At 38.3% G+C, this 20,791-nt stretch overlaps 1 protein-coding gene across 2 annotated transcripts in view; it reads right to left on the minus strand.

Moving 5' to 3' along the window:
- The window catches only part of LOC105468803 (remodeling and spacing factor 1), a 158,619-nt gene that overhangs the window by 42,743 nt on the left and 95,085 nt on the right, over positions 1-20,791 (minus strand). The gene's annotated exons all lie outside the window — the stretch shown is intronic.

The following is a 20,791-nucleotide window of genomic DNA, read 5'->3' on the forward strand; positions in this document are numbered from 1 at the left end:
GCCCGTATCCTATTACCCAGAGGCAATCACTAGTAATATTTTAGGTTACTTCCTTCTGGTCTTGTATATTTTTCACTAAGTTAGTATCATGTTGCCTCAATTTATTCGTTGAAACACTGGCACTTTCTTATGATACTAAATGCCTTTTATAAAAATTGAGTTTAATAATTACATAACATTCTTCAACGTGATCATATTACAACTTACTTTATCAAATGCCACCACTGAACATTTTAGAAGTTAGTACTATACAAAGAAACTGTTTAGATTTATCTGTCAATTCTTCTTTATACCTTATTGGCTATATATTTTCAACTTTTATGGAGTACCTAATAATGGTGCAGATTTAAACATAACCAAAGCTATATTCAGTAAATAGCATAATCTCTGAATAGGATTATAGAGATTGCATTACAGAATATATTAACTACTAATTTTACCTACATTTTTAATCCCTTCACCTTATCCTTGCTACTGAAAAACCTAATTCTAAACAAAGTTTTACTAAGATATAAGTTTTTTTCCTAAAATTTTGAAATGATTCGCATCAAGTTGATAAACCAGTTAGGATATATTTCATGGGAATAATGGGATGGAAAGAAGTGAGAAGATAAAGCAGGATATGTTTTTTGAAATGAAAATTTAACATTTCGTTAAAAGTGAATATTTTCATTACAAACCACCGTTTCTTTTATGTCCAATGATGTTGCAAATAAAAAAGCCAAGAACCATTTAGAACCATATTCAGGGTCTGAGAGTTAAGCAACTGTAATCAGTATTTCTTCCTTCTTTACAAAGTCAGTGCAGTAGGGAATGCTGCTAAAATATTTCAAGAGATGACAGCAAAAAAAAAAAAAAATTTTTAATTCAAAATATAAAATAGTTCTACAGCATAAATAAGGTAAGACAAAAACAGAGATGACAGTAATTACCTAATTTGTATGTTTTCTCTTTCCCACTGATAAAACAGGTTTGATAAATTCTCATTTAATGAGATTAGCTAGTACATCAGGAAATTTAACTAAATGAACACCTTGTTTAACAGTTAAAATACTGATTACTATCTTTAAAAATAACTTCAACCGCCACGTGCAATGGTTCGCATCTTTAATCCCAGCACTTTGGGAGGCCAAATTGGGCGGATCGCTTGAGCTCAGGAGTTTGAGACCAGCCTGGGCAGCATGGTGAAACTCTTGTCTCTACAAAAAATACAAAAAGCCGGGGCATGGTGGTGTGTGCTTGTAGTTCCAGCTATTAGGTAGGCTGAGGTGGAAGGATCATTGGAGCCCAGGAGTTCAAGGTTAACCCTGACCCCTGATCATGCCACTGCATTCCAGCCTGGGTGCATTCCAGCACTGGTGACAGAGTGAGATCCTGTCTCAAAAAAAGAAACAAACAAAACAAAAAAAACTTCAACCCAATACTAAGTGTGCGCTAAGCACAAGTTAATATTTTTTATCTCTATTCTATGGTTCAGAAAGTATCTAAAGATCTCATCATGACCCTGATCCAATGTAAAGTAAATTTCTCAGTTTCTTCAGTAGATTTCTTTTATGTTTTCATTCGCAGGTAACTGATCTCGGTTTGAGTAACAACACAGCAAAATAAAACAAGAAATGACATTAGGTTCAAGATTCTCAGGTTAACTAATTTAGCTAGTGATGCATCTTTGGGTGTGTCACAAACTCACTGATCTTTCTTCTTCTATAAATAAAGCAGCTGGACTAAATAACCTCAACTATTGTTCTCCACTGGTGTTATTTTTCTTTTATTCCAAAAATGTTAAATTCTTGGGTTTTTGTGTATTTGGCTTGGTTCTTTTTTTTTTGAGAAGAAGTTTTGCTCTTGTTGCCCAGGCTGGAGTGCAGTGGTGTGATTCAGCTCATCACAACCTCTGACTCCTGGGTTCAAGCGATTCTCTTGCCTCAGCCTCCCAAGTAGCTGGGATTACAGGCACGAGCCACTATGCCCGGCTAATTTTATATATTTAGTACAGATGGGGTTTCTCCATGTTGGTCAGGCTGGTCTCGAACTCCCAACCGCAGGTGATCCGCCCACCTTGGCCTCCCAAAGTGCTGGGATTACAGGCGTGAGCCACCGCCCTGGCCGGCTTGGTTCTTTTAAGAAAAAAAAAATGACAATAATTAATATTCTAGCTCCTCTAAATTAAATAAATATGTTTCCAAAATAGTACAGAGAAAGGAAGAACTAGGACAGAATATGAACCTTTAAGCACTATAAAAATTAGTGAAAAGGTCAGTTACACAAGCATTTTCCCAGAGTTTGTCAAAAGAAAGTTGTAAAAGAGCACATAAACGAGTTTAAGAGGCATAAAATTTGAAGTGACCAAAGGAAAAATTCACTCCAAAAATTGAAACACAGCATCACATTTCTTCACAAATGAAGTGACTCAAGAGAAGTTGTATCTACTGTGGGTTTTTAAAGGTGATTCATTCATTTACTCAACAAATATTTATTGATCACTTATTATGTGCTTTCTCCACCACCCCTAGCAGAATCACTCTGTAATGATACATTGAATATTCTATATAAGTTAACAGTAGAAGACACTACGAGTTGCCTGCCCATTATCTATTCTGCCCTTCTTTCTTACAAACAGAACGAATTTTGTTCAGGAAGGCACTTGCCTCCTCAAATACCTTAAAGCTGTGAGTCATGTGATCCAGTTATGACCAATGACATGCATGAGGAAGTCGTGGGTGAGAAAGGAGTCAGCTGACTGGTGCCTTTTGCCCTTTTCCCTTCTTTGGGTCCAGATTCTATACACAATACCTGGAGAAGGAGCTGTGATCCCAGCTACGTGGGAGGATTGCTTGAGTCCAGGAAGTCAAGGCTGTAGTGAGCTATGATTGCACTACTGCACTCCTGCTGGGGCGACAAAGCAAGACCCTGTCTCAAAAAACAAAAAACAAAAAAACAAAAAACCCACCACACAAATAAAATGTTGGATATACAAGTGTTTTATACTATGTTTTATTTGAACTATTTCATGACAAATTAAGAATCTTGGCCAGGTGCGGTGGCTCACACCTGCAATCCCAGCACTTTGGGAGGCCAAGGTGGGTCGCACAAAGGTCAAGAGATTGAGATTATCCTGGCCAACATGATGAAACCCCGTCTCCATTAACAATACAAAAATTAGCAGGGTGGGGTGGTGTGGGCCTGTAGTCTCAGCTACTTGGGAGGCTGAGGCAGGAGAATGGCTTAAACCTGGGAGGCGGAGGTTGCAGTGAGCTGAGATTGCCCCACTGCACTCCAGCCTGGCGACAGAGCAAGACTCTGTCTCAAAAAAAAAAAGAAAGAAAGAAAGAAAGAAAGAAAGAAAGAAAGAAAAATAAGACTCTCAAAGAGTCAGAAAAACCTTAACGCTCTTGTGTCACCTCCACCTTGGCCAGCTGTGGGACCTTTAGAAAATTACTTGAAACTTTCTAAGTCTCTTTAGACTCTAAACTCTTTTAAAAACTGAAACATAAATATCTATACCTCAAGGAGTAACTGTGAGGATTTTTTTTTCTTTTTATCTGAGGGGAATTTTTGAAAATGGAGCATGCAAAGTACTTTTACATAGTACTTGGGAGCTATTATTAATTATTTGGCCCGTCTTTTTACCACAAACTTCAGCCACATAGGAAAATTCAGTTTCCCAAAGCTGCCATCACTTGTTTGTTTTACTCTGTTAACTCTGCCTAGTAAGCAATTGCTATTTTGTACCTTTTAAGATTCCTCATTTTCCTAATTTTTTAAAAACTTTTACTTTAGGTTCAAGGGTACGTGCACAGGTTTGTTACACAGGTAAATTGCGTGTCACCAGGGTTTGACATACAGATTATTTTGTCATCCAGGCAATAATAAACACAGTATCTGATAGGTAGTGTTTTGATCCTGACCCTCCTCCCACCCACTTTCCTAATCTGTAAAACAACTAAAATAACAGGCACAATCTCCTGGGTTGCCAATGATTGCATACAATACTACATATAAGGCCTTTAGAAGAGTAATACCAGGCAAGCACTCAGTGTTTGCCAATATTATTATATTATAGGCAAGATCTTACCTCCTTCAAGCCCAGTTAAAATATCACTCCATTTTATAACTTTATCTGATCCTTTCCCTATGAAGAATTAACGGCTCCTTTTCTTGTGTTTGCACATTGCTTTATACAGACTTCTATAGTAGCACTTACTGCCCAGAATTATAATTCTTTACAAATCTATGTGTCCTACCAGTCTTACGAACTACTCTGGGGCAGAAGCATGGATTATTCACCTGCAGTAAGACACTCAAACATGTGCTGACTAAATTGAATAAACTGAAATGGCAACAAATTCTAGTCTAAATGCTGGCACATAACATCAATACTTTTCATGAGGTAGCTTTTATTAACAGGAAGTCTCATGTAAACTGTAAAGCAATATTTAATTAAAAATTCCATGAAGCATATTTCACCAACTTACAAAGTGAGATTTGGGCAAGGACATGATACATTTAACAGATGCTAAGGTATATTGCATTGAAGGATTAATAAATGCATTTACTTAGAAGACCATTTAAAATATAAGCTAAAACTAAAGATCCCAAAACAAAATTAGCCATGGATGTCAACCAACAATACAGTGGCTGAAATGTTCAAACTCCACTAGTAATCAAAGAATTAGAATTCAAAAAGCAGCGAGATTTTTAATTTAACCAAACAGCAAAGTTTTTATTTAGTCATAACGTTCAAAGCTTCTAGATATGGCAAAAGGAATTATGCTCATACATTGGTAGTATTAGCATAAATTAGGCAAAACCATTCAATAACTATTCAATACATATTTACTGAATGCTTGCTTTACACTTGGAAACCTCATTAAATAAATTTTCAAAGACAGGGAAACTATCATGGTAGCATGTTAAATGCAAAAAGTAGAAAATAAAACTGCATTTTTCATGTAATCCTAATTCACATAAATAAACCAATAAATCTGTAACCATGCCTAGAATAATGACTAGAAAGAAACAGAACACAATGTCAACAGTATTGTTGCATCTTGATAATAGGATAACAACTAATTTTTATTTTTTGCTTTACGCTTTCCCAAGTTTTCTATAGTGAACATGTAGTATCTTTTTAATTAGATAAATAAGAAACCCAGTGTGTTTAATGCAGGGAGTGGAGTGACAGGATCAGATCTGCACTTCAGAAAAGGTACCTTGGGCCAGGCATGTTGGCTCACGCCTGTAATCCCAGCACTTTGGTAGGCCAAGGTGGGCAGATTGTTTGAGCCCAGGAGTTTGAGACCAGCCTGGGCGACATAACAAAACCCGTCTCGACCAAAAATAATTAGCCAGGCATGGTGAAAAATTAGCCAGGCATGGTGGCGCACACCTGTAGTTCCATGTAGTTCCAGTTATACTAGAGGCTGAGGTGGGAGGATCACCTGAGCCCAGGGAGGCTGAGCCTGCAGTGAGCCATGACTACACCAGTGCACTCCAGTCTGGACAACAAAGTGAAACTCTGTCCTCAAAAAATTCCCCAAATCAAAAAAAGCCAGTGATGTCTATTTTAAGTTAAGGCCAATCCTTCCATTAATGTTTTGCATTTCATATCCTCTAGCCTACTCAGAAAGAGTTTTAATCAAAGTTTCATCATCTCACTTGTTTTAATGAGCTCTCACTAGCTGTAGTATTGACAACAGATTAAAGTGAATGATGACAGAAACAAGAATAGTTAAAGGATTATTGCAAGATAACTAATTATAAAAGCTCTTCATGGCCATTCATATTGAAAACCAAAATTCTCAATAAACCACAAGGCCCAGTACAACTGGCATGTCCCTCTCCCCGCTCTTCCAGAGCCTTACCTGCCCAACCTCTTTTTTCCCCTATTACAAATAGTCCCCACTCATTCTGCTTCAGCTATATTGATAATCTTGCTTTTTCTATGAAACAGATCAGCAAACTTTCCATAAAGGGTCAGAGTAAATATTATTAGCTTCCCAAGCCATGGAGTCTGTCACAACTACTCAAGTCTACCATTGTAGTGAAAAAGGAGTCACTGACAATCAAATATTAAATGAATAAATAAAATTTAATTAATAAAACAGGTGGCAGGCCAGATTTGGAAGATAAACCCTGGTCAATCTTTGCTCTAACATAGTAAGTAAGTAGGCTTGCTCCACCTCAGGGTCCTGCCTGTTTTTGTCAGCATAAAAGTCCTTTTTCTCTGGTATTTGCATGGCTTGCTCTCTCAGATCCTTTAGGACTCTACTTAAGTACCAGCTCTTCAATGAGTCATTTTCTAGCAACTCAGTCTAAAATTATGTCCCACTTTCTTCCCCAAATTATTTTCCCTCCATACCTCCTTATCACCATCTATACTGTATATTTTATTTACTAATCTTGTTTATTGTTTGATAATTATGACATGTAACCTCCATGATGGGAAAAATTTGACTGATTTTTTTTCACGGCTACATTCGCAATACTGAAGATAGTGCATGACAAATTGCATATACTCAATAAATATTTGTTGACTGAAATGAGTGAAATATGACAGGTGAAATATTACCTGTGTCTAAGAGTATATTTCTGCAATTGAAGTTTTGTTTGCCAAAGAAACTTTGACCATTTTGAAAATGTCAACAGACTTAACAGTTTCCAAAATGGGTTCAAATACTGAAATTATCATTTGATACTATCAAGATGCACATAATGGAAAATTTTATGCAAGCTGCCTGCACCATTTTGCTGTATGATAAAGGGATCTGAATTTGTGCCAATTCTTTTTTTAAATTTTTTTTTTATTTTTAGAGACAATGTCTTGCTGTGTCACCCAGGCTGGAGTGCACTGGTATGATCATACCTCACTATAACCTCAAACTTCTGAGCTCAAGCGACCCTCTTGCCTAGGCCTCCTGAGTAACTGGAACTATAAGCCAGTGTCATCATGCCAAGCTAATCCCAAAGTGCTGGGATTACAGGCATGAGCCACTGCACCTGACCAGTGACAATTCTTTTATAACTTACTTTAAAATTTCATGGTACTTACTTGACAAAGGTATCAAGAATTTTTTAATGATTAAGTATAGCAAAGAAAATCACACAAAACAAATGCATAGCTTAATACAGTAGAAGGCAAAAATGAAAAAGAAATTTAGCAGCTACCCCAAGAGAGCTATACATGCCTTTTCCAATAGTAATTCTCTTCTTTACCAAAAATAACTATTATTCTGACTTTTTTAAATTAAAATTTGTTGACAAGTAAAACTTGTATATATGGCAGACAAAATGATGTTTTGAAATATAAATACAGTGTAGAATGGCTAGATCAAGCTAGTTAACATATGTATTACCTCACAATATAATTTTTTTTTGTAGTGAAAACACTTAAAATCTATTTGGCAATTTTAGGCATACAGTGTTATTAACCAGTCATCACATAGTACATATCTCTTAAACTTATTCCTTATTTTGCTGATAGTTTAGTTTTACAAGTTTATTTTCTTTTTAAGGATACATTAATGTTATCCCCTCTATCCCTTATTTTTCTTGCAATTTATTTGTTCAAGACACTAAATCCACTGTCCTACAGTTTCTAGATACTGCAGACTACATTCCCATGTTCCTCTATTCTTTGTTTATCCTGTGAATCATCACTTCAACAGATTCAGGTTCAATTTCTGTGACAAAACTACTTATCTGGTGCTGGGGAGTTTTTTTTTTTTTTTGAGACGGAGTCTTGCTCTGTCGCCCAGGCTGGGGTGCAGTGGCCGGATCTCAGCTCACTGCAAGCTCTGCCTCCCGGGTTTACGCCATTCTCCTGCCTCAGCCTCCCAAGTAGCTGGGACTACAGGCGCCCGCCACCTCGCCCGGCTACTTTTTTGTATTTTTTAGTAGAGACGGGGTTTCACCGTGTTAGCCAGGATGGTCTCGATCTCCTGACCTCGTGATCCGCCCGTCTCGGCCTCCCAAAGTGCTGGGATTACAGGCTTGAGCCACCGCGCCCGGCCAGGGGAGTTCTTTATTAACAGGCATATGATATCTGGTTATTTCTCTTTTTATTAGCAGATGTTGATGCTCAATATAAAATCTTTTAACTTATTAGCGATTTCAAAATGATGACATTCCCATTCAATCATTCATTCATCTGTGACTAGCTGGAATACTTTTATAAAAACAAAAGTGCTTTACCCATTTACTATCTTGTTACACAGTGGTAAAGTTCATATACAAAAGGAAGGATAAGTGTTTGACTCTTTATCTTGAGTAATTTTAACATGACTTTGATAACCTCCTTACTACCTGGAGTGACAAGATGATTCTGAGCTTATCATGCTGCAGAACTGAAATCAACCATTCTTCCGATTTTTAAATTGGTTTAGTTTACTGGGAAGTTGTATTTCAAGACCACAATCTGGGCATTGAGGATGCTCACAGGTACTGGGTTGACCAATGTTTCTAAGCCTTTTTAGTAAACAGGGTTAGGACACACACACACACACACACACACTTTTAACTAAAAAAAAAAAGGCAAAACAAAACTCATGAGTTCATTCTGATAGTTTGTGTTTTCTTAACCTTTTCTAGCTTACATATTATTTGCTTTTCCCCCACACTGAAAATCTTGGTTTTCAAGGACACAGATGATACAGTAGGTGGCTGGGTGCAGTGGCTCACATCTGTAATCCCAGCACTTTGGGAGGCCAGGGCGAGCAGATCACAAGGTCAGGAGTTTGAGACCAGCCTGGCCAACAAGGTGAAACCCTGTCTATACTAAAAATACAAAAAAATTAGCCGGGCGTGGTTGCAGGTGCCTGTAATCCCAGCTACCCAGGAGGCTGAGGCAGGAGAATTGCTTGTACCCAGGAGGTGGAGATGGCAGTGATCCCAGATCAAGCCATTGCACTCCAGCCCAGGCAAGAAGAGCAAAAGTCCTCAAACAAAACAAAACAAAAAAAGAAAAAGAAAAAAAACTTCAAGTGCACTCTCACCCTACTTTTCCTAATGTTAAGAACTTACATAATTAGAGTACAATTACCAAAACAGAAAATTAACATTGGTAAAATACTATTAAACATATTTTATTCAAATTTCACCAGTTTTCCTTCAATGTCCTTTTTTATTCCAGGATCCATGTCTCAGTGTATTCTTTTTCCTTGGTCTCCTCCAACCCTTAGTCTCCTCCATTCCTCATTTTTTTGTCTCTTCTGACCCCAACACAGTTATTCTGTAGAATACCTCTTAATTTGGGCTTGTTTGGTGTTTTCTCTAGATTAGATTGAGGTTATACAATCTAATGTGGAATTTTTTGACAATAATTCCACAACAGTTACATTATGCTTTGTATGAAGAGTTACATGATGTCAATATACCTGATATGGTTTGGCTATGTCCCCACTCAAATCTCACCTTGAATTGTAATAATCCCCATGTGCCTAGCGCAGGGCCAGGTGGAGATAACTGAATCATGGGGGTGGTTCCCCTATACTGTTCTCGTGTAGTGAATAAGTCTCAAGAGATGTGATGGTTTTACAAACGGGAGTTCCCCTGCACAAGCTCTCTTGCCTCCTGCCAAGACATGCCTTTGCTTCTCCTTTGCCTTCCACCCTGATTATGAGGTCTCCCCAGCCATGCAGAACTGTGAGTCCATTAAACTTCTTTCCTTTATAAATTACCCAGTCTCAGGTGTATCTTAATTAGCAGCAGGAGAACAGACTAATACAACATCTTACTGGTGAGGTTAACTATTTGGTTAAGGTGATGTCAACTGGGGTTATTTCACTGTAAAATTACCATTTTCACCTTTGTAACAGTTAAATATCTTGGGGGAGATACTTTGAAATTATGCTAATGTCCTGCTTCTAAACAAACTTTCACCCACTAATTTTAGTATATATCAGGGATCTTGCTTGCAACAATTATTACTGTGGCATTTTCTTAATGGTGATTTTCTACTTCCCTCATTACATCTACATGTTTTAACAGATGTTTACTTGCAGAGAAAAGATGACCCTTCACTTTTATTTATTATTCAAATTGTACTTACATAAGTCTGAACTCATAGATACTATTCTATGGATTAAAATCCATCTATCTTTATATATTTTGTTACTAAAACTCTTACTGCTTTCAATATTGGCAAACTCCTTTCACTTGGCACCTATGTCCTAATGATATGCCCAAATCCCTTTTTGAGCACATCCTTATTTTCCAGCATTACCAGACGTTCCAGGCTCATCTTGTGTTTTCCCTGCTTGTTCTTGGGATCAATCTTTTCTCTAAGGAGCTCTGGTTCCTCTTACAGGAGAATGACATTTTGAAATCAAAATCTGGAGGCTATATGTTCATTGTTACTGGGGTGTCACTGCTCTTAGATTCCTCTCATAAACACATATATGCAGGTATACTAACTCACACATGTGATTAAACTTTTATTTATTTTTTTATCACCTACTACTGATGTTTTGTTAGTCATTTTGGCTACCTAAAGCTTATTCACGACAAGATTCCTATACAAAACACTCACGGGAAAAGAGATTATAGATTTTGGTAACAGCTTATGTGCAGTCTATCTGAAAGTCACATTGGCTGGACATAAAGTCCCTGGCTGACATTTTCTCCCTGCTGAGAGTCTCTCAAATACATTATGGCATTTTCTTCTGGCATAAAGCACTGATGTCATAAGGCAGTCTGATTTTCCTTCCCTTGAAAGTCATTTGGTCTTTTTGTCTGGATACCCAAAGTATTTCTTTCTTCAAAGCCCTGTAATTTTACTAGAAAATGTCTTGATGTTGATTGGTCTGCATTGAGTTTCCATCTACTTCAGGAAAGTGTTTTCCAACATAGTCTTTAGTTATTTATCTGTTCCCCCGCTTTTTCTATTTTGTGGACACATATCTCTTGGATCTTCTTTGGCTATTTTCAGTATAGCATTTTCTCTCAAATCCTTATATCCTATGTTCCTTTTTGTTTTTTACAAATACCCTGGTTTCTATTTTTCTATTTTGTAAAGGCATTCATTCTTATGTTTGTTGACTCAGATGTTTATCTTAGTCTTTTTAAAATTTAACTCTTCTGAGTCCTACCACTTATTATAGTTTTCATGTTTGATGGGCATGTCTTTCTGAGAAGCTTTCATTGTCTGTAGGGATGTTATTCTGCTTCTTGTTCTCTTTTGTTCTTATAATCCCAGGAGATTTGAACTTGCTCCCTTTTAGTTGTCTGGTTTTACGTACAAGAGGATTCCCTAAACTTTTAGAAAAAAGTCATTTTTATGATAGTTTTTCCAATTTCATAACTTTAGAGCTCCCGTTATTTTTGTGAAATACTCAAAATTAAAGCAATGTACTTTATGAGATCACCTAACTCTATTCCTCTCCCATAATTTTATTTAAACCTTCTTTTTGTTTGTTCTGTTGTCCCTGTCCTACTTAATTTGGAGCCTATGCCCAGCAGTTTCACGTCAGGGTGGAGCTTAATCCTGGAAAGGCTTTGGGTGGTGAGGATTGAGAATTCATGAGGCCCATAGTACCTGAGAATCTTTAAGACCTTTGTTGTAGATTTTGTCTATATGATTTGTTATTACCACCAATATGTTCCTTTTATGGGGGAATTTGTAGAGACTTAAAATCCACACCACTATTACTTTCCAAAATTCATGAATGATAAATTTTCCCCTTCTAATTCAAACCATAACAAACTCAATCAGAGAAAACCAACTTCAACAGTTCCTCCAATCATGAAAGATTTCCTTCCTTCCTCCCTCCCTCCTTCTCCAATAAGGAAAAATCTTTCATATAAGAAGCACTATAGGCCAGGCGTGGTGACTCACACCTGTAATCCCAACACTTTTGAGACCAGCCTGGGCAACATGGTGAAACCTTGACTCTAGAGAAAATACAAAAATTAGCTGGGCATAGTGGCACATGCCTGTAGTCCTAGCTACTCAAGAAGCTGGGGTAGGAGGACTGATTGAGCCCAAGAGGCGAAAGCTGCAGTGAGCCATGTTTGAGCCACTCAACTCTAGCCTGGAGACAGAGCATAAACCTTGTCAAAAAAAAAAAAAAAAAACTTACTCCTGTAATCACAGTGCTTTAGAAGGTTGAGGTGGGAGGATTCCTTGACGCCAGGAGCCTAAGACTGGGCAACATAGCAAGATCTCATCTCTACAAAAACAATTTTTTTTTTTTTTTAATTAGCTGGACATGGTGGCACACGCCTGTAGTCCCAGTTGCTCGGAAAGCTCAGGTAGGAGGCTTGCTTGAGCCCAGGAGTTCAAGGTTACAGTGATTTATAATCATGACACTGTATTCTATCCTGGGCAATTGAGCAAGACCTTATCTCTTTAAAAAAGTTCTTAAATTATTGGGAATGATAGAGGAATTAAAAACATTAATTAAATTCTTAAAAAAAGCAGCAGCACTATGGTCTGTGTCCTATTGTTCATGGCAAAAAAACAAGAGAAAGAAATGCAAACATCAGTGTATTTCTTGTCATTTTTTCTTTTTTTTTTTTTTTTTTGAGACGGAGTCTCGCTCTGTAGCCCAGGCTGGAGTGCAGTGGCCCGATCTCAGCTCACTGCAAGCTCTGCCTCCCGGGTTTACGCCATTCTCCGGCCTCAGCCTCCCGAGTAGCTGGGACTACAGGCACCCGCCACCTCGCCCGGCTAGTTTTTTGCATTTCTTAGTAGAGACGGGGTTTCACCGTGTTAGCCAGGATGGTCTCGATCTCCTGACCTCGTGATCCGCCCGTCTCGGCCTCCCAAAGTGCTGGGATTACAGGCTTGAGCCACCGCGCCCGGCCCATTTTTTCTACTTAACTCAAACATGATGTAAAAGACAGATGGTGATAATAAAGAGTATCTTTTCTTTTATTCCTATAAAAGGAAACTCTTTTAGATATCATAATGTTGTAACAATAACATCTGTATTTATTAGTCTCCCTATACTTGTTTAAAGTAAAACAATGTTTTATTTTATTAATTTTTTTGAGAGGCAGTCGCACTCTGTCACCCAGGCTGGAGTGCAGTGGTGCAATCTCGGCTCACTGCAACCTCCGCCTCCTGGGTTCAAGCGATTCTCCTGCCTTGGCTTCCCGAGTAGCTGGGATTACAGGCGCATGCCACCACATCCAGCTAATTTTTGTAATTTTAGTAGAGATAGGGTTTCACAATGTTGGCCAAGCTGGTCTTGAACTCCTGACTTCAAGTGATCCTCTCACCTCGGCCTCCCTAAGTGCTGGGATTACAGGCGTGAATGGACACCCTGCCAAAACAATGTTTTATATGATAATAAAAATAGTACTTTTTTTTCCCTTTTTTGAGACAGGGTTTCACTCTGTCGCACAGGCTGGAGTATGCCGGTGTGAGCACGGCTCACTGCAGCCTCAACGTGCTGGGCTCAAGCCTGCATCAGCCTCCCCAGTAGCTGGGACCAAAGGCGTGCAACACCATGCTTGGTTAGTGCATTATTATACATTCAGTACAGAAACTTTTGGATCCCCATCCATAAGTTTCTAGAAATTGCCCATAAATATCAAACAATGTTCAATCTTACTACTCATCAGGAAAATGTAAACCAAAACCACAAAGAGATATCACCTAACGCCTGTTAGGATGGTTATTATCAAAGACAACACAACAGGTGTAGGCAAAAATGAGGAAAGAAAAAAAAAGACAATCCCTGTACACTGTTGGTGAGAATGTAAATTCGTATAGCCATATAGAAAACAGTATGAAGGTTCCTCAAAAAACTAAAAATATAAGTACTATAGGATTCAGTAATCCCACTACGGGGTATATATCCAAAGAAAATGAAACCAGTTTGTTAACGAGATATCTGCACTCCCATGTTCCCTCCAGCATTAATCACAATAGCCAAGATATGGAATCAACCTAAGTGTCCATCAAACGATGAAAGGATAAGGGAAATATGATCTATATACACGATGGAATATTATTCACCATTAACAAAGGAAGAAATCCTGTCATTTGTGACAACATAGATAAACCTGGAAGAGATTATGCTAAGTGAAATAAGTCAGGTATAGAAAGAAATACCCTATGATCTCACTTACATGTGGAATCTTAGAGTTGAACTCACAGAAGCATAGTAGAATAGTGGTTATGAGGGACTGAAGGTGTGGGGAGATGCTGGTCAAAGATAAAAACTTTCAGTTAGGATGAGTAAGTTCAAGAGATCTACTGTACGACATGGTGACTACAGTTACAACAATGTACTGTACACTTCAGAATTGCTAGGACAGGAGACTTTAAGTGCTCTCACCACAAAAAAAGATAAGTCTGTGAGTCAATGCATATGGTAATTAGTTTTAGACAGTTCACAAAATGGACTTAGTTTTTGATATTCCATCATAAATATATACAACTTTTCTTTGTCAATTAAAAAATTTAAACCCAGCCAGGCACGGTGGCTCATGCCTATAATCCTGGCACTTTGTGAGGCCAAGGCGGGTGGATCACTTGAGCTCAGGAGTTCGAGACCAGCCTGGACAACATAGTGAAACCCTATCTCTACAGAAAAGGCAACAATGAGCTAGGCATGGTTGCTTGTGCCTGTAGGCCCAGCTACTTGGGGGTCTGAGGTTGGAGGATCACTTGAGCCCAGGAGGTGGGGGTTGCAGTGAGCCAAGATCGCACCACTGTACTCCAGCATGGACCCCTCCCCTGCAAAAAATCAAATCTTGCAATCTAGAATAAAATATATATATAAATACAGGACAAAGGTGTCACCCTTGGGACCTCCTGAATGCAGCGAGAATCCTGGAACTTTGGTCCATAGAGTTGATATAAGAGATATCAGCTTCCATGGAACATGAGGCTTTTGAGATAGAGTGGTTCCTGGACCCGCTCAATGTAAATCCCAGCTACTTGTTTCTCCAGTTGTTACCTGGGAGAAAACAGCTTCTGGATGGCAGTAAGAATTGTTGCAAAGACTATTCCTAAGGCTAGATGTTGCTCCTGCTGGCAAGCTATGATCCCTGTCCTACATCAATCTCAGTATACTGATGCCAAGTGTTGTCTATAGTAGTTTTGCGAATCTGAATACTTAAACCTAAGAAGGATCCCGACGGGCACTAAAGATATAAAACTGCAATGTATGGAAAAATACTGTGTTGTGTAGCTCATTTATTAATCAACACATTGACTCATATATGGGAGCTTATCCAATTCACAAGTTTACCATGACAATGCCATGTTCCACTTTTAATTTTTTTAATACAAAAAAGTCCCTAGATAACGATACAGGGAAGTAAGTTCTTTTACCTCCAATCCTATTAAACTTCTCATCAAAGTTACAAAGAAATCATTATGAGTAACATCATAAACATCTGTGCTTTCATCAGGTACAATAGAAAATATAAAAAATGATTTACTATCTTGTCTCATTTATTACTAGTAATCTATTCACTATGAACAAGAGTATTGCCAATTGTACTTACATATGCAAATGCTCATTTCAGTTTGATACAAATGCTTTTTTGCTGCACTCAAACTCAAAATTAAAAGAAAGTTTTGGCTGGGCATGGTGGCTCACACCTGTAATTCCAGCATTTTAGGAGGCTAAGGCAGGCAGATCACCTGAGGTCAGGAGTTCAAGACCAGTCTGACCAACATGGAGAAACCCCATCTCCACTAAAAATACAAAATTAGCTGAGTCTGGTGGTGCATGCCTGTAATCCCAGCTACTCAGGAGGCTGAGGCAGGAGAATCGCTTGAACCCAAGAGGTGGAGGTTGTGGTGAGCCAAGATTGCGCCATTGTGCTCCAGCCTGGGCAACATGAGTAAAACTTCGTCTCAAAAAAAAAAAAGAAAAAAAAAGTTTTGATACACATAATATTTTTATCTTAAGAATATATAGCTGCACATCATAGCATTCAAAAATAAATCTCCTTAAACATATCAGTCCTCCCCCTCCCAATTTCTTCCTCAGGTATCTTATATTAACCATCACAGTTTTTACAATGGATAGTTTCATAATATTACATGCTACAGACTGAATTGTGTCCCTCACAAATTCATATATTGAAGCCCTAATCCCCAATGTGACTGTATTTAGAAACAGAGCCTTTGGTGAGGTAATTATGGTTAAATGAATTCTCATAAGAGCGGGGGGAACTTTAGCATTACAGGAATGGTGCTTTTTTTTTTTTTTTTTTCTTTTTTTGAGACGGAGACTCCCTCTGTTGCCCAGGCTGCAGTGGGAACCTGCAGCTCCGCTTCCCAGGTTCATGCCATTCTCCTGCCTCAGCCTCCTGAGTAGCTGGGACTACAGGCGCCCACCACCACACCCGGCTAATTTTTTGTATTTTTAGTAGAGACGGGGTTTCACCATGTTAGCCAGGATGGTCTCGATCTCTTGACCTCATGATCTGCTCACCTCGGCCTCCCAAAGTGCTGGGATTACAGGCGTAAGCCACCACACCCGGCCAGGAATGGTGCTCTTATAAGATCAGAGGAACACACAACAGATAGCTTTTTCTCCACACACACACAGAGAAAAGAGTCATCTGCAAGCCAGGAAAAAGCCCTCATCAGAAATCAAATTTGCTACTTTTAACTCCAGAACCGAGAAAATAAATTTCTATTGTTTTAAGCCATTCAGTTTGTGGTATTTCGTTATGGATGGCCTGAACAGACTAATAGACTACATTAAGTTATATTATTTTGCCACATAGAATTTAAGCTTTATATCTGACATCACATTAATAATGATCAAAGGAAAATCATCAGTAAGTTAATCTACCTACTATAACTATACTGGGCTGGGTGCAGTGACTCATGCCTATAATCTTAACATGCTGGGAGATCGCAGGGAGGATTGCTGAGGCCAGGAGTCTGAGACCAGACAGGGCAATATAGTGAGACCCTGTCTCTACAAAAAATTTATAAAGTAGCCAGGCATGGTAGCACATGCCTGTAGACCCAGCTAGTCAGGAATCTGAGGCAGGAGGATCCCTTGAGCCCAGGAAATGGAGGTTACAGTGAGTTGTGATTGTGGCACTAGATTCCAGCCTGAGCAATAAGAGCAAGACCTTGACTCTAAAAATAAATAAATACAAAAAAACAAATATACTGACATACTTTACTTCAACAATTAGCAACTCTCCTTTTTCGGAAATAATTCTTGGTCTTTGTTTTTCTATTTTATTTTTTATTTTTATTGAGACAGAGTCTCGCTCTGTCGCCCAGGCTGGAGTGCTGTGGCCGGATCTCAGCTCACTGCAAGCTCCGCCTCCTGGGTTCCCGCCATTCTCCTGCCTCAGCCTCCCGAGTAGCTGGGACTACAGGCGTCCGCCACCTCGCCTGGCTAGTTTTTTGTATTTTTTAGTAGAGACGGGGTTTCATCGTGTTAGCCAGGATGGTCTCGATCTCCTGACCTCGTGATCCGCCCGTCTCGGCCTCCCAAAGTGCTGGGATTACAGGCTTGAGCCACCGCGCCCGGCCGGTCTTTGTTTTTCTAAAATTGATACAGACATGAACACAGTAAGTATCTTATTTTCATGTTAACTACACTGTAAGAAAAAAATATATAAGTCTAAGCACGTGAGACTAAGCCTGATTTTAGAAGGCACAAGAAAGGAGCATGGCAAAATGGAATATAAATCTCACGTAAATAGAAACAACCATTACTCAGCTACAGAGTATTTTTGACATACAAAAATGATGATCCAAAGTTGACAACTTTTCTAATTTTCAATTTGAGATGTTGACAGCAACTTCATTTAAAAAATCAGTCATACGAAAACATACGTTCCCTCAAAAATTTGTACATTAACATTCACCACTGCATTATTTATACCAAAAAGTGGAAAAATCCAAATGTCCATCAAGTGAACAGATAAATAATATGTGGTATATCCATAAAAATAAATATTATTCATCCATAAAAAGGAATGAAGTACTGATACATGCTACAACATGTATGTTGTAATATTTAGCATATATTTTTAACATTATGGTAGTGTAATGTTAAAAACATTACGCTAAATGGAAATGTCAGACACACACAGCCACATGCTGTATGATTCTATTTTTATGGAATGCTACAAAGAGGCAAATCCATAAAGACAAAGTAGATTAATGGTTTACAGGGGATGAGGGTAGGGAGAAATGGCAAGTAACTTCTAAGTGGGTAGAGTTTCTTCGTGGGGTGCTAGAAATGTTCTAGAATTAGTGGTTATGGTTGCACAATGCTGTGAATATACTAAAATCACTAAAATGGTGAATTTTATCTTAGCTTTTTAAAAACAAAGCAGCACTGCGGAAACCAAAATAAACACGTTTTGGGGCCAAATGAGGTCTGTGAGCTGCCAATCTGTAAGTTCTATTCTTTATAATTCTCAAATGGTATCTTATCTGATCACCTGTAGGCAGAAGTGCATGACTACAAAAATTAACAAAAGGACAATCTTCTTTCAATTAGTAGAATTAAAAACTAAATGTTAGTTGAGCTTCCCTCAACTTTGTTTTTCCCCGGTAAAGTTTCTTTTTAACTTTTTGGTCCCTTCTAAATTAGAATACAGTGTCCAATGTAGAGAGAAACTATATATTAAATTCCATGGTGTTTTATATGCACAATACCTTCCAGGTAGTTTTTCACCTAAATTAAGACACTAGATCTTAAACTCCCATAAAAGGGTGTAAATGACACCAAACACTTACTTGGAAATCTACCATAGTCTGAGAATAACAACTCAAAAAGTATCTGAGAGCTTCAAGTCAGATGCCATGACTAGCCCTAATATAAGTGGGATACAAATAGTATAAATAAAGTTTCAGATGGTCCTTGAAGTATAACCAGACTTTCATGGGAGTTGGGGAGACAACATCTGAGGGAGAGAAACAGCACGCAGACACAGAAGGGAATGCCCAAGACATACAGAGAAAACAAAAGCATCTAAATGATCTGGAACCAGTACTCATATAAGAAAAAGCAGGAGCTATTGCTAGAAAGAGAGAGAGACCACACTGAGATTCTGAATGTTAGTCTAGCAAATTTAGACTTTCAGAAGGCAATTCTAATTATCTTTGAAACAAAGTCAACTTAATTATTTAGTTGATGCCACCATTTTCCAGGCCACTTGCTGCCATTTTTCATTTTTTTGCCCACATTTACAGTTAATACGTTTCTCCTTAGCACCCATACAAAAATTTAAAAACTTATCTTGCTGAGTTAAGATACAAGGCATGGCAATTTAACTAATGACTAAAGAAAAATCTATTTTAGCTACCCGAATAAGAGTGGTTGTTTATTCCCTCTCCAGTGCCTATTTAGTTTTATTTCTTGCTGCCCAATTTGCAAATATCCAACCATGCTTAATTTTTAACTTTCATCACATTTTGCTTCAACACTCTATGTTAGACATTCCCCAGGACTGTTTCCAGCTTTTGACCTACTCCTTCCCACTTGGCCGTGATCCCCCAACACAGTCCAAGGGTAATGTTTGTTTACATACGAAAGGAATAAAAATGACAGAACAGAATCATATTTCTTTGGTCTTGCCATGGAATAGACTACAAGAACTACATCTGAGAGGACAAGGGTGAGAGGCAGGGTTTTGGGGGCTGAAATTGTATGTAAGTGCAGCATTAAAAGGGCACAGGGACTCTGGAGACAGACTGCCTAGTTTTGAATACCAGGTCTGCCATTAACAAGCTATTACTGAAATAACTCTTTATCTAATTTCCCTCATCTGAAAAAGGGAAGTAATAATATTATACTACTAAACAGGGTTTGTTGTGAAAATGATCTGACAATACAGGCAAAACATTTAGAACAGTATTGGCACATAGTAAATGGTTTATGTGTTACTATTTTATCTACTATAGTGTAAGCTTTATAAAAGCAAGGATTTTAGTCTTTCTTTATTAAACTATATGCCTAAAATCATGCTTAACACAGAGAAGGTGCACAGTAAGTATTCACTGAATGAATGAATGAACGCATTAATAAGAAACATTTTGTTGTTAGAGAAAGAGAAGCAGAAAAGCCTTATTTAAAAGAGAAGGTAGGCTCTGCGCAGTTGCTCACATCTGTAATCCTGAAATTTGGAGGGCTGAGGCAAGAGGATTGCTTGAAGTCAGGAGTTCGAGACCAGCCTGGGCAACAAAGTGAGACCACATCTTTACAAAATTAAAAATTAAAAAACATTAGCCAGGCATGGTGGCGCACACCCGTAGTCCCGGCCACGTGGGAGGCTGAGGCAGGAGGATCACTTGACCCCAGGAGTTTCAGATTGCCGCGTACTATTGATTGCACTACTGCACTCCAGCCCAGGTGACAGGGTGAGACTGTCTCTAAAATAAAAATAGAAGACAGAAAAACAAAGAGAACAAAATGTCCTGCTCCTCCTCTTCTACTTTTTCAAGAGATGCCATCCCTCACAGACCATTTTCTCTTAGTTGTATTGAGAGGTATAACATCAGCATTCATTGAGAAATGTTTTCAGAAACAGGTGTATAACAGCCTTTGGTGTATTTGTTTCAGAAGTTAGGAGATGACCTTATTACTCAAAATGTGGTCCTCTAACCAGCAGTATCAGCATTACATAGGTCCTTGTTAAAACAGCCAATCAGCAGACAGCCAAGACCTACTTCACCAGATTCTGTATTTTAAAAAACTCCTGAGGTGAACACCACGCATATTAAAGTTTGAGAAGTACTACTCTAGACCACTTTAAGAGCACAGGCTATAGAAGGATCAGGCTTCAAATGTAGACTCTGATACTTTATTATGTATATGACCTGAGGCAACATTATAAATGTTCC

The sequence above is a fragment of the Macaca nemestrina genome, chromosome 12 (genome assembly GCF_043159975.1).
Source record: "Macaca nemestrina isolate mMacNem1 chromosome 12, mMacNem.hap1, whole genome shotgun sequence".
Lineage (NCBI taxonomy): Eukaryota > Metazoa > Chordata > Mammalia > Primates > Cercopithecidae > Macaca > Macaca nemestrina.